Genomic DNA, 24,462 nt, shown 5'->3' on the forward strand with positions numbered 1-24,462 from the left:
GCAGCAGCAGCCATAAGCCCGCCCACCGACTCTATACACAATGTGATTAGCCTGACTAGAGTTTGGTTTTTCCAGCTCGCAAGCCAACGGAGAGTACCTAGACCCCCCTGGCTGCAAATTAAATTTGCTGCCGCTAGGGTGCGTCTAGATTTCTAGGCTAGGGCTCAACGGTTCAAGGGCAAAATCTTAACTGCTCCATTGATTTAAAACGGACAAATACTGTTGAGTCACATTTTAGCCATGCTAGCGCTTAGATTACGTGGCTCTAGGGATGGCAATGTTGGTGGCAAGTCAGCCAGGAGGTCCATCAGCCTCATCTGTACTTTCTTTTTATTGTTAATTACAAAGTGTTAGCATGCTAAACTAAGATGATGAACATGGTAAACATACCTGCTTAACACCAGCATGTTGGCATTGTCATAGGAAGCATGATGGCTTGCTAACCTTCACATTAATCATTTTGTTATTAAAATGTTTCCCTGTTAAACCTCCCATAATATGCTCATTTTCAGGTTTATACTTGTATTTTGGGTTTCTACTAGAACACGCTTACATGCTTTAAAAATTGGCCGGGTTAGCTCAGTGGGTAGAGCAGGCGCACATGTATAGAGGATTAGTTAGCTCAGTTTTAGCACCTTTCTCTGCATGTCTTCTACATCTGTGCTCTCGGCGACTCTGCACCATCATTGCATCCAGGGAATGACTGTAACAGCACTGTAGCTGCACTTTCTACCTTTATATGGCATTGTTGTGATATCACAACCGTATGAAAGTAATATTTTTTTAACGTGACAAATTGATTGAAAAAGGCACAGTTTCTGAATACGGGCTGTGTGCATTTCTCTGTTGATTGACCGTTTTGATACTTTCACAGCATTTACATAGCACCTCAATCTGCTTAATGATAAAAAAGACATGGAAATCTCACTTTTTACAATATGGGACCTTTAATATAAATTAGTTATCAAGTCAACATCGGCCTGCATTAGAAAATTTAAAATAACACCAATTGTATATATGATTTTACTTAATTTTTGTGAATTGTGTAGAATGTAGTATCAGTTGTTTCCCGTCCAATGTATTTTTGGGGCTTTTTTGGCCTTTAATTGATAGGATAGATGAAGACAGGAAAAGGGAGAGAGAGGGTGGACAACATGCAGCAAAGGGCTGTGGGTTGGCTTCGAACCCAGGCCACTGCCAAGGACTTAGCCTACATGGGGCGCACACTCTACTGGGTGAGCTAGAGGTTGCCCCCAATAATTTTACTTAATTTGTAATGTATTTTTCACCAGCAGTTTTCATTTTGAATTGCTACCTACCTGGATATTTCAGTCTCCGTGACTCTTTCTGTCTTGATGTGTGGCTTGGGCTCCTCTGTCTGTTTTGTCGGCCACTGCTGCCGAATTGTAACTAAACTGCTAAATTGCACAAGTTACTCTTCTTCTCTTTCTCTTGGCTTTTGGGCAGTTAAAAAGAAACACCCATAATGCTGTAAAATAGGGACTCTCAGTATACATGTAGGCTAAGTGTCAAAATAAGTGACTTTGATTCCCCATCTGGCTGCAATACAGTACATAATGATTTATTTAGACCAGACACGGGCTAGCATAGGCAAGCTGGATAATTATTCAATCATGCAGTCACCGTGTGTTTTCTGATAGGCTAGCTCCAATCCCATTTTATACTGTCACATTCCCACATCAAAAGTTTAGATTTTATTGAGCATTTCCAAGTAGAGAAGGGAGTCCCTCTATATGATGAAAGTCTATCAGTCATTTTCATAGAGCCTCCAGCCTCAGTGACAGCACTTCGTTTCCCTGTTTTATCTTGCATTTAATATCTTTCCAGCATCAGCATGTGGTGTTAGGCAGAGCTAGGGGGAGAGAGAGAGAAACTAAGGGATAAAGAGAACTTTACTAGGAGGATGCTGAGTTGCTCCATTCTCTTCTGAGGTAGAGGTCAGGAGGGAAGGACTTAATGGTTTTCCTTTTGAAAACGATATATATATATATATATATATATATATATATATATATATATATATATATATATATATATATAAATAAAATAAAAAAAATAAGGCCAATTGATCTTCATAGCTAGGGTTTCAGCAAACCAAGACAGAGCTTCAGAGAATACTATTCCTTCTGTCACTGAGGCTGGAAGCCTTTATCTGTTCTGACCATGTCACTGAAGTTTGATGCTCTGGAGGCTAAAGCCACCTACACATGATATGCTCTTTGGCTGGCTGTGCCATTGTTTTCCTATGGGAAAGCAGTCACGCCTAACTAGGCAGTGCACTACCCATGGCATGGCACATTGCTCAAAATTGCCACTGAGCACTATGGGTTTCACAGTAATAGTATAATAGTTGACTATTTGAATATTCAACCATCAAAACACCAGGCCGGGTTGCCAGATATACATATATCTGTAAAAAACGTAAGCCCAACCTAAAAACAATGGCATGTTTCTATCAGTTGCGTGACCAGAGATGTAACAAACCCTGGGTAAATACTGGAGATATATTTGGTGATGGAGACAGCTTAGAGCCCAAAAGGACGCAGAGTTGGCTAATTTCCTCCTGAACAGGTAAGCATTAGCTTCAGGCTAATTTATCACGGCTACAAGGGTCGGGCATTTTGTGTAATTTCAACATTCGTGTACTCACATTGAATTATATAGCTAGAGTACCCGAGTTGGTAACTCGCAAAAACAAATTGAGACACAGCCAGTAAAGTGATCCCGACTGGTCCTGGCTACCGTTGCCATGCTAACCCTGCTAACTGCTAGCTAACGTTACCGGAGGACTAGGCAAGCGGGCCACAGTTGTTTACGTGTAGCCTGTAGCGATTGTTGCCGTAATTCTAAGCCAATAAAGTGTGTTCACTCGGGTGGAGAGGATGGCAAGGTAGTGTTATTTTTAGCAGTTCTCACCGTAATTCTAAGCCTAGGAAGTGTATCTGTCCGTCAGGTGGAGAGGAAGGCAAGGTTGTTGTGTTTTTAGCGGTTCCTACCGTACTTCTAAGCCAAAAAAGTGTGCCTGTCAGTTGGGTACAGTGCTCTTTATACAGGCTTTTATGACCAATCAATATAGCCAGCATCTAACGTTAGCTACTCCGTTGTGCTGTGGAGTAATGTCTGGCTATGTGAGACAAGTGTCTAGCAACATTGTTGGATGCTGTGGTCTCAGCCTGGCAACCTCCGTGAACTTCGAGTCTGGTGAGGAGGGGGCGAGGAAGACGACTCTCTCCAGTATTTAGAATTTGTACTGCAGTAACTATTTTAAACACTAGCTGTCAGTATTACATATTGCACCTTTAAAGTTCAAATTATTTAAATTTTGACCTTGGATGCCCCTGACCTATCAAAGGGCAACCAATGAGATAATAGCTTTAAGTGACATAGCCAAACACTGCCACGGATGTGATACACTGAAGCAAAACCATGGAAGAAAAACTCATCCTCTGTATCTCAGAGTTCCCTTAACTTTACAACACTTGACGTACAAGACGTATCATAATCTTGGCAAAATGTCAGCAGTCAAATGAGATTACTAGGTTTGTGAATAGGCATAATTTATAGTTAGGAAACTTAAGCTAAATTCAATGCTAATGTTTTAAGCTTAGCTGTTTATGCACGTTATAACGGTTATTAAACAGACAGAGACAGGGGCTATGCGTCGTAGCACAAGTATAGATAAATAAACAATCTGCGACCAGAAAAATGTTAGCTTATCAGCAGTAAATCCTATCATGTTGTTACATAGAAATTGTGATTTGATTTTTCAGAAGAAGAATGTAAGAAAAACCTTGAGGGACAGATACAGGAAGGAAAGGAGGTTGCAGAATAAAGAGTGGTGCTGAAGGAGGAGAGGAAGATGTTATAGCTCCACTTTAAGTTTCCTCGACCCCTTTTTTAAAAACAGACAGACCAGTGGAAACATTGTGGAGGACTATGTTGTATTACATCTGACGACACAGACCGCATCTAATTCCAATGAAGAGACACAAGTCTCCCAACTGTCCCAGTGTCCCTCAGTCTCTAAACAGTTAAACACCCCAGCTCAGCCCTCATGCTCTTCTTCAACTTTAACTTTATTATCCCGAAGGTCTGATCTGCAGCAGGCAGCTGAAAACTTCTGAAATTCTGAGACGTCTATTCTCAGTGCAATGTTTAAGACGAACAACTATTGTTAAGTGTTTGCTTCGGCCCAGAACGCAGAGATTACACACAGACACAGTAGAGCAGTTTTAAAAGGTTTAATAGAGCTATGGGTACTCAGAGAAACACAGACGATGGTTTCAAAGCCGGGAAGCTCCTGACTGGTCCAAGGTGGAGGCGAGCCGACGTGGAGGGGTCCAGGCAGTTTCAGGACACGAGAGGAGACAGGCTGAGGCGAGATCACTGGTGGGTTCCTGAAGTGAAGACGGAGGCTGGCAGGTGAGACTGGGAGCATGCAGATGCTGTGGAGATTGCAGCAGGGCTGAGCGAAAACTAGAGAGAGACACAGGGTAAGTTTCAGCAGGGAATCAAAAGGCAAAACTAGAATACTTCAGGGCTTAGAGCCAAGTTACCACATGGGTTATAGTTAACGAACTGGCGCCGACAGGATGTGGATGATGAGCTGCAGCTGCGAAGATCGGCTGAGCAGGGTTGAAGCGGCCAAGCCCCTTGACCTAGATCTCGGACCACGCCTCCAGCACTCCACACAGAAACAAACACAGACAAAACACAAACACAAACAGACACACAGGGAAAGGACATCCCAGACAGGACAGAGAGAGAGCTGCCCGTAACAACTATTTGGTAACGCTGCTTAATTTGAATGAAGCTCCCACCTGTTTGTGCCTCTCCTGTGCACCCTGTGCTCTGGGCAGCAAAATATAGGCAAAGCTAATTTCAAGGTCAGGAAAATAGGGTCAAAGCACTGTTTGCGCAGGCATTTTTGCCCAGAGGCAATGGACTACAGCCAGTAGTAGGAGCTACTTCCGCATGTCATCAGCAGAAAACTCTTAACAACAATTATGTGCACTCAAACTACCGCACATGTGTACCACCGGGATACACTGGTACAGATCGGAGAATATGCAGGACACTTTATTACAGACGGAATACTTGACACACTACGCGAGCTTCGCCTGCCACGGAAACCAGCACCTCAGCCTGCGGTGTCGCCCGATGAAAATAGCCGGGGAAAGGGACCTCGACAGCGCTGCGCAGAAGTTCGAGGCGAGCTAGGTGGCAGGGACGTCACTAGGATTGAAAGACGGGGGGCGTAGCCCTGAAGCTATGCAAAACTTTCCCTTGCAAAATCTTACTTACAAACTCTAAAGTTAGCTTTTAGATACATCAAAGCTGCATGGGGGGATTTACTTAGGCCAGACTGTGCTCCTACTGGGTAGGCTAAGACTTAACCGCTATCTATCTGCTCGTGTAAATGTGTGGTAAAGTAATACCATGCCTAATTCCTTTCTCTATTAGATAAGTTGCAGGTCAAAATAAGACTATTTAATTACTAGGGGTGTAACGATACACATATTCGTATTGAACCGTTCGGTACGAGGCTTTCGTTTAGGTGCGCATTACAAACCGAACAAGTCGTTGGACTAATCCGATTTCATTTTTAAAAAAAGAGCTTAAATTGTGTGAAATATAATGTTCTCAGTGCCGCTGCACTCAACAAGGCAGCCCAAATAACGAAACAGGCAACATGCTGTCTGCCCTTCCCACTCCTTAAGAAAAACACACTACTCCAGTCAGGCATGATACGCTGAGCTCATTGCAATATGGTTGACAAGGATTTAAAGTATGTCTGAATTTAATAACCTGATGACGAGATGAATAAAAGTTCTAGTATGTATGTATGTATACGTATGTATGCTCATATATAGCCTAGTCTACATTAAGGCAACATCTACATACTTGTTTAATTTATTACAGCAAAGGAATGCAGAAAGTTAAGTTGGTCAGAATCAAGCATATATAATAAATATCATGAAATAATTTAGTTTAGGCTATGCCTTGGTGCCTCTCTCTCTCTTCCAGTATCCATTTGTTCAATTAATTGAAGGATATACTGGTACAATAGCATTAACAGTGACACTATGATATTTAGGGACTGATATTGTTTTAATACTATAGAGATAGCAGGCTATTTAAATGGTAAAGAAAAGAGAGTTTCGGATACCTTACTAGGGGAGCTATTTCTTGTATTTCACTCGTTTACACTAGCTAGACTATTGTTTTCTATAGCCAACTAAAATATTCACTATACTTTACTATACTATAAAATACTATAATACTATAAAATACTTTATCTTTACCTCAAGTAAATATAGCTGAAGTGAAGCAAGTAAAAGTCATTAACAACAACTTACAATTTCACTCTGTATCACTCACTGTGTGTGCAGTAGCAAGTCCAGACCAAAGATTAGCGACGAGACAAGATAAATCCTGCAGCTACTTGCAACACACCGGTCTGCAAGCTGCCAGTTTAAACCAATGAGAAGAGACAAGATGGTGTATCATCTTCATAGCCATGGACTCTTTGTACTTTGAACTGTCTAACTTTCGACTTTCCGGCTTTTTTGTAGCTGGATATATTATTTGTTGTTTCTAATATAGAATTTGGATAACATTAATGATAGTGAGATACTTGCTACAGTTGCATTTTGAGTGATAAATCGGCGAAAACAACATTTTATTTCTCTGATTTACTGCTTTGTTTTAATGCTGCCTGGCGCTCGCTCTCTTCAGTAACTCTCTACCTCGCTTGTCCACATACCGTTACCGTGCAAACGGCCGCTCGTGAGCCTCTGTCTAAAACACGCCATTTCGACCAGTTGACAGTTCGTGAAATAAAAATAAAACAGACTGCAGTGCACGACGACACCAACAGATTAATGGTGAAGGAAGATTGATTCCACGTAGTGAGTGATACAGAGTGCACTGTAAAAAAAAAAAAAAATCTAATTATTATTTTTCTTATTATTATTTGGGGGGGCTTAGAAACATTTTGGGGTAGCTTCAGCACCCCCTAAAATAGGCCTAACGACGTCCCTAGGTGGAAAGCTAACATACATACAGCTAACACTACATCCAACTTCAACGAAACTCCCAACGCGAGTTCAGAGACTGCTGTGTTTTTGCTGTTGTGGAAACATGGCTGAATAACAGTGTACCGGACTATCCAGCTACCAGACCAGCTGCTCTGTCGCCGGGTAAGACTAGTGGAGGTGGGCTGTGTTAACAAGGACTGGTGCAGAAATGGGGTGATTTGTATCCAACTAACTGCTAACTGCTGGTGGAGTTTGTGACTGTTAAATGCCGACCATTACACTGTGTTTATACTCGGTGTTTACAGCCCACCAAGCGCTAATGCTAGTATGCGTTAGCTGAACTTTACGGAGCCTATAATGTGTGTGCACTAGCTAAATGTTTCGTATGTTGTTTTTATATAATGTCGTTTTTATATATTTTAAATGTGTAACACCACTTGAGCCACGGTGAAACGTTGTTTCGTGTATATGGTTGAAATGACAATAAAACCCACTTGAGTTGAGCCTTACTGTCTGTCTGTCTGTAAACGGTAGGCGTGGCTTGGGAGTGGACTCCCAAAGCAGCGAAGTGCATTCTGGGATTTGGTATCTTTCATCCATATGAGCCAAAAACACATTTTCTGGCTTATCTCGGCCTAGAAGGCACCAATTTCTAAAATGTTTTTACATTTCTACTACATAAGTGACCCAATTTAAAGATATATTTGTCTTTCCAATGGTGAAATATCCCTTTAACCTACATCGGCACCTGCTATAAGCACCTAATCTGATTTCAACTTAATTGCCAATGTGTCAGGCATTTTATTGTCTCCATTTAGTTATTTAGTGTATTAGGTTTCTCCAGTGTACTCACACACTACAGTGTAACTCACTTGAATTAAACAATGTAAGATCATATCCTGATAATACCAGCATAAAAAATTGGGCATCAATAGCAAATAACAGGTTTTAGTGTTCCCTATATTTAAAGTATAGCTAAAACCAATATTTATATAATAACAATAGGTTGCACCTGCCCAGCACCAAAGTTGGCAGCTAAAGAGCTAGCTATTTTTCTCAGGAGTTGGTGGAGACCAAAACAGAGCTGAAAGAGAGTGACTATTGGACTTACTTTCCCCAGGTGGACATAAACTCCAAATCAATGCTTAGTCTGCATACTGGATGTGTAAATAGGCAAGTGGTTGCTAACGATTTTGTCATATCAACCTTACAGGTCAATATGTCAATGCTGGGCTTGCAGTTTGTATCCCTCCCCCCAAGAGGACAAAAACGTCATTGAAGGTTTAAAAAGCAATTATACAGGTTGATTCAGATAAGGCAGGAAATACCAATGTCTACAGCCTCCAAAGGATTGAAGGTTTTGTGTTGTAAATTCATAATCAGATGAACGAAGGTCTGATATTTATGAAATTGTGTGAAAAGTGTGAATTGCCAATTTTTTTTTCAAGAATGCAGTGTACTGTTGGAGCAGCTACATGCAGTATCATACTACAGTTACTGTGAAGGTTTACAAGTGACTGCAGCCACTGCAGTAATGGTGGCTTGTTTACTTCTCCCCCCTACCCTGGATTAGGCTATATGTACACCTGCACAAACCAGATAACTAAGTATTTATATTATCACTGTCTGTAAAAATAAATTTTACATTTCTGTGTATGTTTTGAACAATCAAAATGGGTTACATTTTTCCTTTTAAGTCTTGCCCTTTAACAAAGCTACTACATCATGCTGTTCTCGGTTCAGCCATTGTTGAGTTGTGGATTTATTTATATGAGGATGAAAAATGCGCCATCACATTCTGTGGAGTGGACCTCTGGGCAGGATTAACAGGTTACTGTCAAAAGCATGTGGCGGCACTTGTTCACCAGAGATGTCTAGAAATGAATGACTCATCAGTTGATGGAACTGAGCATGAGGTGTGTGTGTGTGTGTGTGTGTGTGTGTGTGTGTGTATATATGTGTGCAATCATTTTGTGTGTTTGGCTCTGTGCATGCTTTCTTTCACCCTAAGAGAAACTCATCTATTTCCATCATATTGCGCCCTCAAAACATCAACCTGCTCTGCCTGACTCCTGTCATTGTGAGTAGGTCAGAGCTGCCCAGTGGAGCCTAGATGAAAATGACATTAATGAGGTAAAACATCAGGTCCAGTGAGCTCTGGAATACTAAATAATGTATTTGTATGCTAAATTAGATGCAAAAATGTTCATTTTTTGCCGTCAGCGGAAATGGCTCAGGCCATGTGTTTATATTTTCACCTCGACAGTCAGTAGTCCTTTTAATAGGGGATTCATGTATGATAAAACAAATGACTATTTCTTATTTTATCTTCTGAATATTATGTGAGCAATACTTTTAAAATGGAATAATAGTTTGACAAATCTGCAAAATGTTCAAATGCAGGTTAGGTGCATTTGTGGAACTATGTGAGCTTAATTTAATGGACAATATTGACAGACTAATATCATAGAACTCTGTCACATTCTGTTACAAGCTAAGCCAGCTCATATGTAATTAATTCTGTTGCCTGCTCAGTTTCCCCTGCCATACTAACTCTCTTATCATTTCAGATCCTGCTCTATTGAAAATCGGAAAAATCCAGATGTCTAAAAACTGAGCTTGCTAGGAGGTTTCAGGAGCATGCCCCCCTTGAAAAAAAAAATTGATTTCCCTAATTTAAATATGTGCATTTTAAAAAATGGGATAACAATAGCATTAAAATGCAGTCAGTGCTGGATGATCTGTCAAGCAGTAATACATGAGAGTCAGTTTAAATGTCGCAATGAATGATCCACAGTCTGAATATACAGAAGAGGCTTAAATGATCACAAAACATCTGAACGTGGCAAAGTCTCAGTCTCAGGGTCGCCGGCCAACTGCAAAGTCTCTGGGAGGCCGGTCTGCGAAGACTCTGGGAGGGTGATCAGCGAAGACTCTGGGAGGATGGTCAGCGAAGACTCTCGGAGGATGGTCAACGAAGACTCTGGGAGGATGGTCAACGAAGATTCTGGGAGGATGGTCAGCAAAGACTCTGAAGCGCTGGACGTCAACTAGGACTCTGGCTCACTGGGTAGCACGGGCTCCGGCTCGCTGGACAGCACGGGCTCTGGGCTGCTGCAGAGGCTCTGGGAGGCTGGACAGCGAGGACTCTGGGAGGCGGGTCAGCGGAGACTCTGGAAGGTTGGTCAGTGACGAAGTCTGGAACTCTCTCTCCAGCTCGGAAGCAGGGTGACTTGACTGACTGCTGAGGGCAAACAGACTTGGAGACAGTACGGCAAAATTCATGCACCATTGCCTCCCAGCGAACCTCCATAAGACAGTCCCTCAAGGATTTTGCGATGTCGTGATCGCAACAATTCACACAAATTCAACCAATCACCGATGTTATGTCGGTTAGTTTTTTTCCGTTTTAGTTCCCACACTTTTCTTTCACCTCCCCAAGATGCTCAGCTGTTTACAGTAGCTAAAGTTTACAGTAAATTCCTGTAAATAATGGAATTCTCTTAAAGTACTAATACTTATAGTACTAGTTTACACTAGGGATGGGGGAAAAAAATTGATACAGCATAGTATCGCGATATTTTCTGTGGCAATACTGTATCAATACACAGACACCAAGTATCAATCTATTATCATTATCATGTGTTGGTCAGTTTGTCTGCTTGACAATCCCATTTTGCAGCAATAAAATTGAAGTGAGATGAACAAACAGAGAAATTAACCTTTTTAATTTGAAGTTGGAAAAAAAAAAAATATATATATCGCAGAATATTACAATATGTTTAAAATCGCAATAATATGTTATTGTGACGTAAGTATCGTGATGATATCGTATCGTGAGGCCTCTGGTGATTCCCACCCCTAGTTTACAGTATGACTCTGCACTAAAAAAATACTGGGCTGAAAACAACCCATATTGGGTTATTCCCAACCCAGTTCCTGGTTCAATATAAGAGTGAACACATACTGGGTTGACTTGACTTCATAAGTTGGGTTGGAATTTTAACCAAGTATAAGGGTTGCTTCGCCAAACCAAATATGGGTCATTCTGACACAAATGTTAGGTTAATGCAACTCATTACTGGGCCAGGCCCACTAGCTCAATATTGATTTAAATTGACCCCCTTCTTGGGTTGATATTTGGTCCATTAATTTAGTTATTCTTTAATCTATAAAATTACTATATTTTTAATAATAATAATAATAGACAATGCATACACTCCATTAATGTCACTGATTTTAATGAACAATATTTCATTTACTCATTTAAAGAGAAAAAACTGGAATAACAATAACATGCCCAACAATAACAAGCCCAATTCCCTTATCACATGAGCGTTTCCAAAAGAGAAACGCATGGGGGAAATTTACCCCTACCTCATTTCAAAAATGTGTATCAAATAACTGGAATAATAACAAGCAACCCTAATTAACAATAATTCATTTCCTCCTTTAAAAATATTAGAGAGAGAGAGAGCGAGAGAGAGAGAGAGAGAATTCCCTTATCGCATGAGCGTTTCCAAAAAACAAACGCATGAGGCCACATTACCCCCCACCCCCCATTACATAGACAGCCTCCTGGAGGAACTGCCAAGCAGAGGAACACTGCTTTGGGAAATTGATATCGAACACATAACTTTTGAAACAAACATCTACAGCTTGGACAACACTGTCCAGGTCCAGGGCCTGCCCACTGAGAATGGTGAATGCCTGTGAGCAGCACTCCTCGCCTCCCAACACAAGGGTGTAGGGGTATGCCCTGGTCTGCTCGGCTGCCTGAAGGTACTCCACCATGTTTGTTCCGACCTGCAAATAATAATATTCCACAAATAAAGTGCCTGAATGGCAAAGACTCTGACCAGCTGACAGCTGATGTTTTCTAACAGATTTTACAATTACAAGACCTGCATCACTAGATCTAAGGGGCTGTGTGAGTCTAGGAATACTCAGAGGCTTAAGATCAATGAAGGCCTTCAGACACTGTAGTCCTCACGGTCTTTCAGCCCATCCTGGAGACTGCAGGTGGCATCAGGCTTGGCAGAACCCTCAGGGCAATGTAGTCTTTGGAGCCTGTAAAGAAAGAAAATTGTTTGACATAAGTATTATCATAGTTTATCGGATGAGTAGGTTATGGCTCGAAAAATGCACAAATCCAAATATACAAATCTAAGGGTTATGTTGATGTTATAGTTTATACCTTGTGACAAAGACTCTGACTGCACGTGGAGCTTCCCCTCCCGCTGTGCTACATAAAGAAGCTTCTCTCTGAACCTCCTCCAGGTCACAAACATTTTGTCTGATGCCTCTTTATGAAGGACTTCGAAGTCCTGTGCAATCTGAGAGGGGGAGATGTAGAATATTAATTACATCATATATCATCAAAACAAAAATAACTAGAACTGCAAGCAGTTATGACGGGGCCCAAGCCACCCAGTCACCCCCGACGCTCCGGGGAGCGCGCAAAAGCGGAACTTGAAGCCGGGCGGCGGGGAGGCAAACGGCTGTAAATATTGAGAGGCACGAGCTGCGACGTCTGCGAAAGTCGTCGTTGCAAACGTAGTGGTCAGACGTTCAATTCCACGCATATACAGACCACCTTTAACAATGATATATGTCAACTGAAAAGTTCAACTGACACGTTACCGCGATCAGCTTCGTGGGAAATTAAGAATCAATGCCACCTACATAACCAATCACACTATGACAGGCTCTCCACTTAGCACCAACTGCAATGTTTAATTGTAAATGAATGTAGCCTACTGGCACCACAAGTTTCGTGATGATTGCATTTAATGTGGCAGAGATATTGCAATTGCAAATTTCCCATTTAAATGCATTGAGTTATTGGCCAAAACAAATAAACGTTGCTTATAGCGCCCCCTAAAGGCCGATCTTCACCAAATTTGGTACAGAGCATCATAGTGTGATGTTGAACAATGCTCTCAAGTTATTATATATAACATTTAATTTGGCCGACATATGATATGAATATGTGTGTGGTAGCTAGCTAGGAAAATTTGTTTGGTCGTCAAATGTGCATACTTTAACGTAGCAAAATGAGTAAGTAGTTTTGTGCTGATCCGTCGCACGGCCTAGGACGAGTTCGAAAAAGTAGGTTTTGCGCATTGCGCGATATCGCAAAAAAACTTTTGAGCGGAAATGGGCGTGGCCTATATCATGTGATTCAGCTTGATTCAAGGAACACGTGGCTGTATGGTTTTTTTAATGTGCGATGTGTAATGTGGGAGGTAAAGGCAAAAAAACAGTATAGCGCCACCTAGTGGTCCACATGTGTAATTCTTGGTAGGTGTGGTCCATGACCCATTGTCTATCTACCCTGTAAATTTAAAGTTGTTCACGTTAGTGTAAGTAGTAAATTTAGATGTGGGTCCCATAGGCCACACCCACTTTGACCCCTCTGTACCCCACTCTAGAGATGGCCTCAGGAGTGTCCTTAGATGTTACCCATCAAATTTTGTAAAAATCAGATTAGCGGTTCATGAGATATAAACTTTTTGTACTTGTAGCGCCCCCTAATGGCCAATTTTTGTAAAACGGGTGGGCGACCTTCAGATGGTCACGGTTAACAAGAATCTAAAGTTTGGCGTTGATGGCATTTATTTTGGCTGAGATATGGCAAAGTTGGTGTTTTCGTTGTTAGCTACACAAATTTGTTTGTGCGTAATATGCACAATTTTTATCCTATCAAAATGACTTATATTACCTTTTTGTCAGGCCCATCTGGAGATGCTACCTGCCAAATTTCGTGCCGATTGGTTGCACGGTCTAGGATGAGTTCGAAAAAGTAGGTTTTTGATAAATCGTGATATTTCATGCATAAAAGTTTAGGCGGAAATGGGCGTGGCCTATATCACGTGATTCAGTTGGACCCAGAGAACGCGTGGATGTATGGTTTTTGAATGTATGGTGTACGGTGTGGGAGTTATAGGGCCAATCACGTTTTTTTCTGCTATAGCACCACCTAGTGGTGGAAGTGGGTCAGTTTTTGCGCCTGAGGTCCTTGCGGAGTTTCAGACCAGTCCTGAAAATGGCAACCCCCAACCATGTACGGTTTAGGCTGTAGTCAGAGTTTTAGGCGGAGAAGAATAATAAAAATAGTGATGATGATGATTAATCAGTAGAAAAACAATAGGGTTCTACAGCCCTGCTGTGCGAACGGCATAGCTTTGCTATTGCCCCTTCTTGCAGACTCGGGCTTGGACCCCTAATAAGATCAGTGAGAGAGAGAGAGAGAGAGAGACACAGAGAGAGTGCGCGCAAGAGAGAGAATGTGTTTGTGAGAAAGACAGAGAGTGAGAGAGAGAATGTGTGTGTGAAAGAGAGACAAAATGAGAGAACATATGACTGTCCCTGGAATTCCTCCTCAATCGGCTCAATAAAATGGCCTGACTTTGTGAAATATTGGATCTGTTTAAAATCACTTTTAAGCCCTGTAAAGGGCTGATGGGACATTAAAAAGTCCTGATTGAAGGCTTCAATTTCAGGGTCCTGCCCATGGCCAAACTTGGCAGAAAGGGCCATGGTTTTGGCTTGTAATGTTTTAACAATGTCGTCAATTAACTCTGAGGTGTGGTGTACAACGTTGTTCACTGACGACAGTGTGTTAGCAGACGATTTGAGATTTGCCAGAAACATGGCTCCTCGGTCTTGCAACCCCTTACTATCAATGGTGTCTTCTCCACCCCCCTCTGCTGAATCCTGTGTTGCTATTTCAGCCTCATGATGGCTGACATCCATCATTTGGACATCATCATCATTTTCTTTAGGGCACTCGTCAGCCTGGTCATCGCCACTGTGGCTAAGGAGATGTCTCCTGTAGGACCTTATGTAGGAAAATGTCTGGCCACAGCCATTTTCACAGCACTTAAAGTACTTAGATGATGCGTTGACATTATTGACTGCCCTAAGGTGCCTAAAGATGCCCTCCGCTCTAGCTTTACATTTAAAACGTAAAATCAAACGGTGCCAAATTTCGCTACCTGAGAGTAAGCGCAAGCTTATCTGTCCTCTCTGCATGTTGACAGAGAACAGAGTTCTGACACACACACGCGCACAGAGGTGCGGACGGAGCAAACTACGTCGGCTCTGCAGTTTTGTTGAAGTCACAGTGAGTCACGGCAATGCCGATAAAGTGGTTTGAAGTGTGGTTACAGTTTTTCAAAACTTCACGCATACACCTTTCACTGTGATAGGATATTAATGGCGAGCCGAAAGCAGTCGCAGAGCTGTTGACATTACACTTCCTCTGAGACGAGCAGGCACAACAGTGGTTTCTGTGCCCTGGGGACTGACTGACAGGCTGAGGTTCTAAGGCAAGGCAACTTTATTTCTACAGCACCTTTCAGCAACAAGGCAATTCAAAGTGCTTTACATGAAACATTAAAGAAAAGTTAAAAACGGTCATGATGAAAATAAAACAGGCTAAAATATAATAATATACAAATACAAGAATAAAAGTTACAGTGAGTAAGAAATTAATAATTATTCAATTTAATAGGTTGTAGGGACGGGTTTGGGAGGAGAGAGGGAGGGGTTTTATTTTTGTTTTTGTTTAATTTCTGTCAGTGTAAAATATTCTAAATAAAAAACAATGTTCTAAGTAAATAGGTTGGGAATTATTTTTACAACTGAAATGTTTTTTTTGTAATTACAGAGGGAAAGTACCGAAAAAAGGACCGTTGGGTACCGGGAACCGAATTTCAGGTACCGGTATGCCATTCTGAGGTACAATGAAACCTTTTATAGCAGCATGTGCCAGCAGATGTTGAATTAGAGTAAAAACATTGTGCACCTATCTTGCCATGAATCTGACAATTATTAGTTACATACTGTATGTATTTCCTGTCTGCTATGTATGATTTGGATACATATTATATACAAAGCTTATTTGTCAATTATTTGAAATATTCACATCTGCTGGATGTTGAATGTAACTGTATGTTTAACACCACACTTTGCAGACTGAGGCCTCTGATTGGACTTTTGGGTTCATGCTTTTGGATTACTGTGACAACTCCAGATCTTATGCATGAAAACAAGTGCTGACTGCCTCCCCAGAGGATAAATGCATCTTATTAGAGATATCTCATGGCCTAATGGCCAGTCAGCAGTTGGTGACTATGGATAACAACCTCATGCCAACTGTTTGCCTTCTATAGTGGCAGAATTTCTGTCACTATCAAAATGGTATTTCAGGGACCTACAATAGTGACCACAGGTGATGGGTAATCAAAATTTTATTCTGTTTAGGGAGGCATGGTCTTCAGTGGCACACATAGAGTGTTAGATTATTTTACATAATGCTCTTACACGTCAAGATGTTGTACATATAAACAAAATGGAGTATTGTGTAGCCTACAATTTCATTGGGGATGCATGAGGATAGGGTAACTCATTTTTAATGTTGACATATTCAACAATATTAATAATAGGCCTATACAACAATATAACATATTTACCTGCAAAAGTGTCAACAGCTCCGGAAGTTGCCATTCTGTTAACTTTAGTTTAACAAAGTCATCCATATTCAATTGCTATAGGGGAGAAGAAAAATATCTGTTAATGTTCAATTAATGTATGGAAGTGTATTTTGCAGTCTGTCTATCTATCCATCTATCTATCATGTGAAAATATAATGAAGTTGCTATAATCTAGGGCCATCTAGTGGTCTTTTATAATACCTCATATCATAGTGAATTTGTCTTGTGATTTGCCTCAGACACGTGAATGGTCACTAGTTACCTGGTAACTATTTGTAGTGAACCCCCACAAAAATGGGTATAAAAGCACTGTTTTTGTGTCACTCCCTCAGAGAATTAGAAATATTCTCCAGTTAAATCTTAGGTATCATGCTATATTAGCCAACTAGCATTAGCGCTATCATACTTGAAATTAGCTACACTTGTGCTACCCTTATAGCATGCATGAATCATAGTTAGCTAGAAATCACTGTTATTAAGTGGATTATCAGAGCTAAAATGCTCCTCGTATTCGGCAATGCTGACTAAGTGTGGATATTACACTCCTAGGTGTAGACCACCATGAATCAAGATCAAGTAAGTAACCATTAATCAGCGCTAAAGTCTGCTGTTTGACTGCAAGCAATGTTGTAGTAAGCATAGGCTCCTTGCTAGCTTGCTAGCTGTTTGCTTAATTAGCATTAGTGGTAGCCATCAGAGGGGGCAGAAACGTGGTTGCTTTTAGCAAACTAAAGTTCTACAGGCTGTCCCGTTATGAAAATAATCACTTGGGAACTAACAACTAGCAAGCTCATGGTTCTGTCGAAGACAAAGGTAGTGTTCTAAAAAATGAGAAATGACAAATCTTAAATGTTTCCAAAAGTGGTCTCCCGCCTCAGAGGAAAAGAAAAAGCCCGTTGGAGGAGGAACCCAAAGTTACAATAATCATTGGTTGGGTTATTCAAATCAAGGAAGATTGAGGCACAGTCCAAAACCATTAACCCAACAACTGGGTTACTGAAAGTAACCCATGGGTTGAATATACATAATACAGGGTTAAACAGCCTTGACCCAGTGGTTGGGTTAATAAAAGTGTGTGTATGACAACAATACAACAGAATACCGTTTAGATTTCACTGTAAATTTACATCAAACATTTACAGTGTAGGCTATAACAAAACAATAGAAAGATGATGCAGCTGTGCCACACGTCATTTTTAATTGACGTCACATTAAAATGACAGCTTAGAGGCGAGGATGTCTCATATTTGTGTCATTAAAAAAATAAGAGCAAAATAGAATTTTCCAAAATTATATTTTATGTTGTTGTTTTGTTCATCCATTTATAATTAAGATTAAGAAATTGTTTTTATTTAATTTCTATTGTTGGGTAGACAAAAGAAGAGAAAAATCTAAGTACTTTTATTTCTATTCATGCTTGGGGTTGTCTGACAGGGCAGGATTTAATCAACCAACTCAGTGTACTTCTGATGCCGGGCAACTTTTTCCTACTAAATGCATTTTGTGTAAAGGCCGCAAATAAATAGAAAGTCAGTTTGTGCTTATGTAAATATACCACATATATATAGGTGGAGAGCTATATATGGTACTTTTCTTATAATGGCTAGGATGAAAAAGCAAAATATGCTAGCCATGATGTGATTAATGAGAAACAAATCTATATTATTTTTTTGGACTTTTCTGTAATCTTTGCTTTTTGTGTGAATAATTAGATAATTTACCTCTGTAGGGCTCAAATAGTTATCTAAAGGAAACTTTTAAGGCGAAAAATGCATTATTCTGAAATGTGACAAGAAGCCACAACAAAACGTTTCTGTAAGAAGTCACAAACCAAAATTAACTACAAACTTGTCAGATACATGTAGGGCAGTAAAAAGGTATAATATTTCCCTCTGAAAGGTAGTGGAATAGTATATACTGTAAAGTAGCATAACATGGAAATACTTAAAGTAAAGTAGAAGTATCTCAAAATTGTACATAGGTAAAGCCCTTGACGTACTTAGTTGTAATAGTTGAGTACATATTGCTGATATCATTTTCTAATATCTTTTATGTGAGTAGAATTATGAATGCAGGACTTTTAGTAGTACTGAAGTAATTTAACATTGAGGTATTCCTACTTTTTTACTTATAAATAATCGGAATACTTCTTTCACCACTGAACTAAATTAAATGTATGTAGACCATTGTCATCAAACCATGAAAAGAAAGGTCGACACCCACTAACCTGTTATAGAATGGCTGAAATTCCATGCTTTTTGGTCTGAACGGCATACCCAAATTAAAAGTGGTACAGCTCCCATATAAACTTAGCACAAAAAGTAAGGGAATTTGTGTTTGGTAGATTATTTCTCTGTAGTAACAAAGCTTTTTGGCAATAAATCTTATACCGTTGGAAAGCCTGTTTAGTTCCCTTTCAAATGGTGCCCCATTTGTAAGGAACATGCATTTGTGGGATGAGCAGCAGTGCTCATGTGGGTTGCGCCCATGAAAAATTTGCCAAATCTTCTCTGCCATTGCCAAACAGGTTATTTTGCTGTTGCTATTGACACTTGTTTTGAGCTTCTGGTACCCCCAGGTGCTGCACCTGATTGGCAGCACATGTGAGCATGGGCCCTACTACTGTAAATATAGCTACAGTAAGTGTCTGCTCCAAGAATCAGCATGCCGCGTTTGACTGATCTGGATAGGGCCCTTGTGATAGGGCAACTTCAAGCTGGTGTTCCGCAAAACCAAGTTGCGGCATTATTTGGAGTGAGCCCTAGTACCATCTCCAAACTGAAGGCCAAGTTCCATATAACGGGGGTTGTCAAAGACAAGTGGGCATCCCAAGAAGACGACACCCCAAGAAGACCATTTCCTCACCCTGTCAGCACTTAGGTGCCGTAGGCTGTCTTCTACAGATTTGCAGTCAAGGATTGCAGGACGATATGGCCGATGGCTCTCTGCCCAGACAATCCGGAACAGACTGCATGCAGCCAATCTCCGGTCTCCTAGGGCTGCCAGGAGTCCTGCCATGACTGCCCTTCACCGTCAGGCCCGTTTGCGCTGGTGTCGGCAACACGTGCACTGGAACCTGAACATGTGGAGGAACGTTATGTTCAGTGATGAGTCTAGATTCTGCCTATGGCAGTGGCATCGTAGTGTCAAAGTGTGGAGAACACATGGAGAACGCTATGCTGATTGCTGCACCGATAGAGTAACACCTTTTGATGGAGGCAGTGTGATGGTGTGGGGCGGCATCTCCCTCACTGGAAAAACGAGGCTTGTCATCATTGGAGGCAATCTCAATGCGGAGAGATATAAAGATGAGATTCTGCAACCAGTGGCAATCCCATATCACAGTCTGGGACCGAACTCTATCCTCCAAGATGACAACGCTCGCCCCCACAGGGTGGGGTTTATCAGAGACTACCTCCAGAATGTGGGAGTGGAGAGGATGGAATGGCCTGCCAGCAGTCCTGACCTCAACCCCATTGAACACTTGTGGGATCAGCTTGGGCGTGTTGTTCGTGTCAGAGTGACCAACACAACCACGTTGGCTGAATCCCACAGCAGTGTGTGACCAGGCTGGTGACCAGCTGGTGACCAGCATTATCAGGAGGAGGTGCCAGGCTGTTGTGGCTGTGTATGGTTCTTCCACACGCTACTGAGGCTCCTGTTTGTGAAATGAATAAATTGTTAAATTGCAAATATGTCTTATTTCTTCAAACTTCAATCATCCAATCCACCAAACACCAAACGAGTCAATGGCAGAATAAGCTGTTTGGCATTGGCAGAGAAGATTTGGCAAATTTTTCATGGGCGCAACCCAAAAGATTCAGCGCTGCTGCTCATCCCACAAATGCATGTTCCATACAAATGGGGCACCATTTGGATGGAATCAGGCACGCGACATCCTCTCCAGTAGTGCCAAAAAGAGCCACCAATGGATTTTGGACAGAGTTTGAAAGACCTCCCTCCGTAATTTTTCCAGACTTGGGCAAGTCCAGATCATGTGGATAAGGGAGGCTTCGCTAATTCTACATTTGTCATAACAGGGGTTCACCTCAGGATAGAATCAAGATAGTTTGGATTTGGATATATGGGCCCTAGTTAGGGTGACCAGAGGTCCCCGGTTTCCGGGGACAGTCCCCGGCTGGAGCTGTCCCTGGAAATGTCCCCGGTTTTCACAATGGGTTTTCACTGTGACTGACAGACCCGAAATTGGAATGAAAGAAAGAAAACATTGACCAAACGTATAGTCGTGCACCCTACACGCGCTGCCTCAAGACAGCCAGAGAAAGCGCTGCTCAGAGAACAGGGATGTAGAATGCCCATATTTTACAATGCTAAAATTACTGTTTATTTACATAGTAGTAGCCTACATGGTCTGGTGGGTTTAGCGAACGCAATTTCGCGGACTTTTTATGTTTAAAAAAAGTATCTTACTCTTTAACAGAAAGGCCGACCTACTTAGAAATCCTTTCCATAATGTTGTCAGACACTTAGAATATTAATCTGAGCCTGTCAGTGGCAAAACGAGCATTTTTATGAACGTGAATACAAGCTGGACAATTATGCTATTAATTTATTGTACATTGTAGCTTGTTTCGCCGTTGCCGACTGCAGCAATCTCGTTTAGTACTGGACCAATGTCAAAGGAAAATATTTCCTCAATAGTTTTAATTGTATCCGATACTCAATAAGCTGTTGCAGAAACAAGCCCAGCCTGAAGCAATAAAGCAAAAGCTGTCAGATAAATGTAGTGCAGTAAACATTACAACATTTCCCTCTGAGGTGTAGTGGAGTACAAGTATGAAGTAGCAGCAGGGGCGATTCTAGGATCAAACCATTAGGGGGGCTCAGCCCCTATGAGAATGTGACACGGATATAGTGCATGCAAAAGTGTTAACCCCCTTGCTGTGACAAATGGTTTACGAGAAAATTAACATTGAACTTACATGAAATGTTATCATATTTGCATTCTGCATAAATCTCTGCACACCCATTACTCTCTGTGAAATATCTCACAAACTCTTTACTCAACACATGCATCAGTACAAGCGGTAAAATAGACAACATTTTCTTAAAGGGGAGCATGCCCATGGACCCCCCTAGGGAGGCTTGTGCCCAGTGCAGCTATAGGTCTAGTGAGGGGCAGTGTCCCCGTTTTAAGTTTTACAAAGATAAAAACATTACCTGTTTTTACGCTTCTGAGCTGAAAATGTCCCCGGATTTTGTCTCAGAAATCTGGTCACCTTACCCTATGTACAACTTTAAACTGCAGTAGATGGTGATGGGCACAAAAGGATGTGGCATTAATGAGCTTAAGGGTAGATTTCCATACATCCTCCGACAACACCAGGTTTAAATCCTGCTCCCAAGCTGCTTTTATTTTGTGTAGAGGAGCATGTCTTATACCTGTCAGCTTATTGTATATTATTGATACTAGACCTCTGCGTGTTGGAGGCAGGTCAAGAACCTCATCTACCATGCTTGTATCAGATGCTGTGGGAATGTTCTGTACCTGAGAGCGGATAAAGTGTCTAGCTTGCAAGTACCTGAAGAAATGGGTTGTTGGTAAGTTGCATTTTTCAGACAGTTGTTCAAAAGATGCAAAGCTGTTCTAAACGAATAAATCACTGAAATGCCTAATACCCTGTCTGTGCCATTCTTGAAATGCAGAGTCTAATGATGGGCGTTGGAAAAGAGGGTTGGAAAGAATTGGACTAGGAAGAGGAGAAACTGAGTAAGCAAAAATGTTTGCTGAACTGAACCCAAATTTTCAAGGTATGTTTGATAACTGGATTATCAATTGAGATGTGTAAAGGGAGAGGGATTGAGGATCTAAGCAGGGCCAAGATGGAGAGGTTCAGCTCCATACCTACCCACTCTGGAATGTCAGTCCAACTATGGAAATTGTGAGAATGCGGTTATTAGCCGCCCAGTAGTACAGCTGAAAATTGGAAAGTGCCATGCCTCCATTGTGTTTAGATTTTTTAAGATGCATTTTGTTAAGTTGAGGTCCATATGTAGCAGGATAAAACTGTGTCTAGCAGATCAAAGAAAGATTTGGGGATGAAAACTGGTAGTGATTGGAAAAGATGGTCATTTTAATAGAGTTAATACGGCCGACTAGGGATGTAGATAGAGGTGACCACTGTACTAAACATTGTTTAACATGAGGGAACAGAGTTTTCTTTAAAAGGCATTTATGGTTTCTTGTAACTACCGTAATTCCTCAAATAAAAACAGGTAGTCAATTAAAAGCCGGGCCTATGATAGTGGTCAGGGGCGTGGTCAACACGGACAAATAAAGGCCGGCCTTAAATTAAGGCCGAGGAAAAATGAGTGTGGATAATCTCCTAAGTGCCTTTCAAATAATATTAAGTAAAAATAAAATTCAAGTTCATCGTAATGTACATTTCTACCAATTTAGTTTAACAGATTCAACAATATATTCATGCTTTTTTCCACATTTAGTTTTTCTGGATTATGGTACTCATGTAAAGTATTATTGTCCTACCAGTATTTTAGTCAATGCGGCTGTATGTGTTACTCAGCCAAGTGTAGTTTGTAGTAACGTACAGGTGCCAATAGATGGCAGTAGCTACATTGGATGTAACACGGGTCTCATTTAGTGCTAGCAGAGAATGACGGGCTCTGGTGCTAGTGACGGACTTTTCAACAACAAAACGAAGAGAGTTTTAAAGTATGTGGAGGAAAACTCGGGTGAAAAAGCTGCGAGACATTTCGACATTGACCCCAGGAGAATCCGATACTGGAAGAAACAGAAGGATGAGCTGACAAGATTAGCCGACAAGAGCAGAGCACAGCTAGCTAGCTGGAGGTGGGAGGAACAAAGTTAGCGTGGAGCTAGAAACAAATAGCTACCGTATGTAACGTTAATCAGATACTGGTGTGCTGCAAACCAGCAATGTGTTTTACAAAACTACTGTATGCTCTTATTGTAATCTACCAGCAATACCGTAGTACCTGTATTTGAAATAAATACCCGGTACATTTACAGGGTTCAAACTGACACAATGGTGGTGTTTGATTAATTCTGACCCAAACTGCTTTGTCGCCCTTCTGGCTGTTGTTGTATATGGTGATATTTTTGCAAATGTTTCTTAAAAAATGAATGATCTCTGTCCACTGGAACGCTATGGCTTTTCATTTAAAATAGTTTATTTAAAACAATTATACTTATCAAACAGATGGAATTAGAAATAAAGGCCTGCCTCTAACAAAAACCTGCTTCAAATAAAAGCCTGGTACCTTCTGCAGTTCAGGTAAATAAAGGCCCCGGTTTTTATTTGAGTAATTACGGTATAATACCAAGGGAAGTGAACTTGCCTTTAACCATTTTAAAGGGGTGGTCCGACAGTTCTGATGTAAGAGCCATTTCATTCACCAGAAAGAGTTCACTTTTGTTTAGGTTCAGTTTGTATCCTGAAAACTGGCCGAATTGGGTGAATAGTGACAGCGTGGGAGGTAGGGAAGTGGCTGGGTTTGATAGGAGAACCAAAAGGTCATCTGCGTAAAGCAACACTTTATGTTCAACTCCCCTCCTCCAGATTCCCGAGATGTCAGGGGAGCTACGCAGGGCAATTGAGAGAGGCTCTATGGCAAGGTCGAAAAGAAGTGGACTCAGGGGACACCCTTGACGGGTTCCCCGTTGGAGGTTGAAAGGTTGTGACATCTGACAGTTGGTAAGAACTGAAGCGGTAGGGCCTGAATATAATAGTTTTATCTAATTGATTTCTGTAGTACTGTGAACAAATATGTCCACTTCACACGATCAAATGCTTTTTCTGCATCTAAAGAAAGGACATACTCTGGTACTGTATTGAAGGGAGAATATATGATATTAAAGAGACAGGGTATATTAAAATAGGGCAAAATGAACCTAGGGG

At 41.2% G+C, this 24,462-nt stretch overlaps 1 long non-coding RNA gene across 1 annotated transcript; it reads right to left on the bottom strand.

Moving 5' to 3' along the window:
* Positions 1–23,054: 23,054 nt before the first annotated feature.
* Positions 23,055–23,879, bottom strand: LOC118494375. Its single transcript, XR_004896504.1, has 2 exons — positions 23,801–23,879; positions 23,055–23,632 (listed from the first exon to the last, which is right to left on the bottom strand). It is a non-coding gene; the product is annotated as an uncharacterized LOC118494375 (long non-coding RNA).
* Positions 23,880–24,462: the final 583 nt, after the last annotated feature.

Source organism: Sander lucioperca, chromosome 23 (genome assembly GCF_008315115.2).
Source record: "Sander lucioperca isolate FBNREF2018 chromosome 23, SLUC_FBN_1.2, whole genome shotgun sequence".
Lineage (NCBI taxonomy): Eukaryota > Metazoa > Chordata > Actinopteri > Perciformes > Percidae > Sander > Sander lucioperca.